Genomic DNA, 6,366 nt, shown 5'->3' with positions numbered 1-6,366 from the left:
TGCTTGCATTAGAGTAGTGTGGCATGTTACTGCTTTCCGTTATACCTATCCTGATGCATAGCCTGTCCTTGTTACTACTGTTGTTACCTTTACCTGCTATCCTACTGCTTAGTATAGGATGCTAGTGTTCCATCAGTGGCCCTACATTCTTGTCCGTCTGCCATGCTATACTACTGGGCTGTGATCACTTCGGGAGGTGATCACGGGCATATACTTTATACCTTACACTATTACATTACCTGTGATACTGTTCGGAGATGGGGGCTGAAAGGACAGGTGGCTCCATCCTGGTAGAGGTGGGCCTGGGTTCCCGACGGCCCCCAACTGTTACTTTGTGGCGGAGCGACAGGGCAGGTTGAGACCGCCTAGGAGAGTGGTGGGTCTGGCCCTGTTCGGCGTTCGCGGATACTTAACACGCTTAACGAGATCTTGGTATTTGATCTGAGTTGGCTACGAGCCTATACGCACTAACCATCTACGCGGGAGTAGTTATGGGTATCCCGACGTCGTGGTATCAGCCGAAGCACTTCGTGACGTCAGCGACTGAGCGGCGCGCGGCGGGTTGGACTGCATTAACGCAACTTCCTTTGTAATGGAGGTTGCTAGGTCTGCTCACCGGCCGCGTACGCAACGTGCAGGTGTGCTCAGGGCGATGGGCCCAGACCCCTGCACGCTTAGGTTTAGACCGGCGTGCTGGCCTCTCCGTTGAGCCTAGGTGGGGCTGCGACGTGTTGATCTTCCGCGGCCGGGCATGACCCAGGAAAGAGTGTCCGGCCAAATGGGATCAAGCGTGCTGGGTAAGTTGGTGCACCCCTGCAGGGAAGTTAATCTATTCGAATAGCCGTGATCTTCGGTAACAGGACGACTTGGAGTTGTACCTTGACCTTATGACAACTAGAACCGGATACTTAATAAAACACACCCTTCCAAGTTCCACAGACAACCCGGTGATCGCTTTTCTACAGGGCGACGAGGGGAGGATCGCCGGGTAGGATTATGCTATGCGATGCTATTGGAGATGCTACTTGGAGGACTTCAATCTACTCTCTTCTACATGCTGCAAGACGGAGGCTGCCAGAAGCGTAGTCTTCGAAAGGACTAGCTATCCCCCTCTTATTCTGGCATTCTGCAGTTCAGTCCACTGATATGGCCTCCTTACACATATACCCATGCATATGTAGTGTAGCTCCTTGCTTGTGAGTACTTTGGATGAGTACTCACGGTTGCTTTTCTCCCTCTTTTCCCCCTTTCCCTTCTACCTGGTTGTCGCAACCAGATGCTGGAGCCCTGGAGCCAGACGCCACCGACGACGACGACCCCTACTACACCGGAGGTGCCTACTACTACGTGCAGCCCGCTGACGACGACCAGGAGTAGTTTAGGAGGATCCCAGGCAGGAGGCCTGCGCCTCTTTCGATCTGTATCCCAGTTTGTGCTGGCCATCTTATGGCAACTTGTTTAACTTATGTCTGTACTCAGATATTGTTGCTTCCGCTGACTCGTCTATGATCGAGCACTTGTACTCGAGCCCTCGAGGCCCCTGGCTTGTATTATGATGCTTGTATGACTTATTTATGTTTTAGAGTTGTGTTGTGATATCTTCCCGTGAGTCCCTGATCTTGATCGTACACATTTGCGTGCATGATTAGTGTACGATTGAATCGGGGGCGTCACAAGTTGGTATCAGAGCCGACTGCCTGTAGGAATCCCCCTTTCCAACTCCTTGGCCGAAGTTGAGTCTAGTCGATGAAAATTGTTTTACTAACTTGGCTATGCGGCCCATGGGCCCACGTCGCCAATTGGGTGGTATTAGGATCTTTTACTCCTTGACCTTTACTCTGGGACTCTGATCTCTCTTCTATTCAGGTTAAATGGTTTTGCTAACTCTAACTCTAGGTTCTCGTAACTATTTCCCCCGGAGAACCCTCATTACGGAAGATCACCTGCTTCGTCAGAAGATTCTGAGGATATCCCTCGATATTTTCCCAGAGACCCTTGTGCTCATCGCCTTTGCAATTCACTGCCATCGATATATCCCTATGGATATCTGCATGCACTTGTCATTCTCTTGATCATTCCTCGTCGCTCTTATTGTTGCAAGATGCCTCGAGATCCTTTGAGTTTATTGTCTTGCAGTTTTATTTCGCATGAAAACCCCTACGGTTTTTCCTCACATTTATCGAGGATCCGTTCTTCTCAATTGTTCATGTGCCTCACAAAATTCTTCGGAGTACTTTTCGATCTTTCGATAATCCGCTGCAGCCTGTTACTCTTGAAACTCTTGCCTGCTTGCATTATGGTTAATTCCATATGACTTCTAGTCCTTGTTAACATCCCTTGTCTTAGTCATTTTGAGCCTATTGATTCAATGTGTGCGTACGCACGCAGTCATCAGGTTATCCTTTTTAAAATTATCTTTCCGGCTCAGGCGTCATTCCGGACGTGAGTTAGTTCTCGGCAATTCAAACCTTTATTGATTGCCTAACTAAGTGTTTCCAACTTAACCATCCTTGATCAGAGCATCTGCTTCTGATCCTTTGTTTTGGAAATCATAATTCCTTTGTTATCTAAGCATCGAATTATTCAGATGTCCTATAATATGATGCTCGTGCATTCTTTCTTCCTCTGATTGAGTACCGATACTCACATCAGCTCCGTTGTGGACCGCCCGATCCATTGATGGGTTTCATCCGACACTGTCCTTCATATTCAGATAACCTTGTGAGTCTTTCCACGGATATATAAAGCCTTGGATAGATTGTATCCTCTGTTTTCTCTACCATGCTCTGTTTTCGAGCTGGTGGTATTTCTATTGAAGCTTGTGGTATATATTTCCACGATACCCTGAAGGATTGAACCTATGCCTTCCTTAATATGTGTGAACTCGAAAGTTTTCACGAGTCATACACTTCTGGTATTTTGCCAGATAAAATTTCAACACTACAACTTCCTCAAAGGTGAGAAGTGAATGAAAGGTTATGCATTGGAGAAGTGGGAGTCGACCTTGAACTTGGTGTTCGTGCCCATGGACACGATGTAGATCCTATCATAGGAGCTTCTTGTAATAATAACTATTTCCTTGATATGGAATCATCTGGTATCTATGTATTGATCATTTGCAATTGTGGTCCCGACCACATTTTCTCCTTGATTCCATTTCTCAGACAAGTTAAAACACTTGTCTTTTGTTGATCGATACATCTCGGCAACCTCTATTTTTGATCTTCCTCGAGTATTAACCTCTAGTATCTCGAGAGCTGTGTTGCTTCCTGCGAGTCTTCATCTACTATTGCTTCTCACCGCTCTCGGATCCCCCCTCAGGTTCTGAGTTATTAGTCACTCGAGAACACCGATAAGTGAATCGAATCCGCACTCCTATCCAACAACTCTAAGTAATTTTTGTTGCTTACGAGTTTAATAATCCTTCAAGTCATTCCTAGCCTTAGCGGCTATATCATTATCGTGCAGACTTTTAGCTGTGCTACCTAGTCCTTAATCCTGGAGCACAACCTTCGATGATGAGCTAAGCTTACGTCGATCTTCCTCGTCATACCATTTCTCCTTGAACAGCAAACTTGATTTCGAGTTTGAGTCGTGTCCTTGGTTCCAATAACCTTTCGCTTCATCATTCCTTTGACTTGGTGTCATCGCCGATCGAATACACCTGCATAAACCTCTCGACAATGGTGTCGTGATCATCATCAACATTTTGAGCTCTTACAGGATATCAATTGAATTCATGATGAGAAATACCATCCTTGCCCTCGATGATTATGTTATCATCAACCACTTTATTGCCTTCCGTTCAACATAAACTTGTTCGTGTTTTGTGTTATACCCTGAGTTCCTTGCTACCCAGCATTGTTCTTCTTTACCTTGGAATATTACCACCTTTTATGTCATCAATGTTATGAGAATTTCACCACCTCTTAAGAATTCTTGGTATGGTGAAACTTTTCACCATCACCATTCTTCTTGGGTCCTCGTGTTGATTCCAACCGGGGTACCAACAAGTGAGCGGTGCTGTTTGGATTCTGCCCTTCTAGCAACCCTATTGCTTTGAAGTTAATGGTCGGTCGTTCATTCTTAGACTATTGATTATTGAATCATCATTCCGACATTGGTCGTGCAACCCAGCCCATATTCCCAGTGCACCTCTCATCCAATGTTTAACTATGTATGTTCTCCTCGAGCATACACCATTTTCTCATTTGATCCGACAAATGTTATCTCCTTGTTCACCTAACTGTGGAAATCCACCTTTTTGGAAATCTGAGGATTTTCGCCGATTCCATCAGCTACCCGCTCATCCTCTCCTTGATTTAATGATGAGCTTTTATTTCGGAACTTGCTCCCATAGTTCATTTCCCTAGAATCTTGCAATGCCATTTCAACAATTTGTGTTGCGCCTTTTCTTCTCGGACATCCTGAGTCTGAGGTACCATGACACCAATTGGATCTGAATCTTGGTCAGATATGATGGTTGGGACAACTTTCCAGGATTTATGTTGTTGGTCCTTTGATGACCCGGTAATATGATGTCATGCCTAGCACCCCCCCCTGGCTGGAGGACCTATCATTATAATTTCTTTTGCAAGGATAACCATTCCTCCTGGAGGAAATTGTAGGACTTATTTTATAAGTTACTCCTGATGGATCATTGGTGTATCCGATGTCTGGCCCTTGATTGAAACACCATATCATTGCTACCTGAAGCATGTCTGTGGTACTCCGTTCATCACCAAGAACATTTGAAGCACAATGCTAAATTCTCTTTATCAATTATCCAAACACCGTTGTATGGGTAATGTCATGAAATTCCTCTCCCCTACCTAAAGAGTTTTCTACATCATATCTTATCACGGATATCATGCTCTGTTTGTCCTTGGGAAGGATATACCCCTGGATTATGTGTTTAAATTTTCCTTTCCATTGTTCTGTTTAACCTGATGATCACATTTTACTTTCCATTGGTTTGTTTGACCTTTCTTGTGATCTATATAATCTAAGCAGTAATAATTCATTGCTTATGTAAACACCTCGGTGTACAACTCTGCCAGTGAGACCCTGTTTCTATTGTTGATGACATTTCGGTAACCGCCGATGGACGAGAACTTTGCCTCTTGGCCCGCCTCGTTTCAACGAGCAGGAAAATGGTTCTCTTTGTCCCTCGCCCTTGGTACCGACATTGTTGCCAACATAAATGGCAAGCTACCCTATAACATACCTTACTATCGTGACCGTGCAAGATGTCAGCACCCTTGCTACTTTTAACCCACATGGTGGGCCCATAACCCACAGTTCCACAGGATCGAAACCTGACTCTCCTGTCCACCCTAGATTTCCAAAGCTATGCCTCACGCGTGGCCTCATATATAATTCACGAGCCACCTCCCGAGAGATCATCAATTATGGTATCAGACACAATACTTATTACCGTTGCTCTGGACCCGTTTCACACTTTGTTTCAGGCATCGAATGATTGCCTACCCGCTCGAAACATCTCATGGTACTTACTTACTCTACTCTCGATATTGTCTTAAGTTTCCATTCGAGAGTTACTTTCCGCCACCATCCCCGAGGTTATCAACCAGATAGTCGACCTTTCAGAGGTCCGTTTTTTCGCAGTTACCCCTTGTCCTTCATACGTACAATGAAGACTCCAAAGAAAGGACGACAACTTCATCGTGATGCATTGATGCATAGGAATGAAGACATCAATGCTATGGATCGTCCTCTTCGAGAAGAGCTACCAAGACCAAGAAGATTCGCTAGAATTTCGTAACCAAACCTTTCCCCCTTAGACCCCTCTTAAATCTCGGGATGAGATTTCTTATAGTGGAGGAGAATAGTGACGCCCGGATAATTAGGCTACAGTAAAACTCTGCTAATGATGCCACGTCACCACTCTTACTGTTGTAAACCTCACGATGATTCAATCCCGTCTGAATTCAAAAATTCAAAATCAAGGCAAACAATAAAAGTTTTCAAACATTAAAACTAAAATGTTCTATATGTGCCAAATATTGCATAAATAATTATGGTGGAGAATCCACATTTTTATAAAGTATTTAGTGGCACTGAAATAAATAAAACAGTAATAAAAACTAATAATTAAATGCCTTTACTAATTAGTAAATTATCAAACTAAATTAATTGGGGACTAGACATTTTGTGACGGTGGACTAAACTGAGATACTAAATTAGATGCTATGTATATATTTTACAGAAACTAAAATAAAAGGTGACTAAAGTAAAACAGGAAAGAATAAATAAAAAGAAAAGAACAAATAGAAAACAAAAGAAAGAAAAAGGAGAAAGAAAACCCCCCTGCCCCCCTGGGCTTCGGCCCAGCTCACCGGCCTC

This window comes from Triticum dicoccoides, chromosome 3A (assembly GCF_002162155.2).
Source record: "Triticum dicoccoides isolate Atlit2015 ecotype Zavitan chromosome 3A, WEW_v2.0, whole genome shotgun sequence".
NCBI classification, from domain to species: Eukaryota; Viridiplantae; Streptophyta; class Magnoliopsida; order Poales; family Poaceae; genus Triticum; species Triticum dicoccoides.
Note: the sequence above shows the minus strand (reverse complement) of the source record.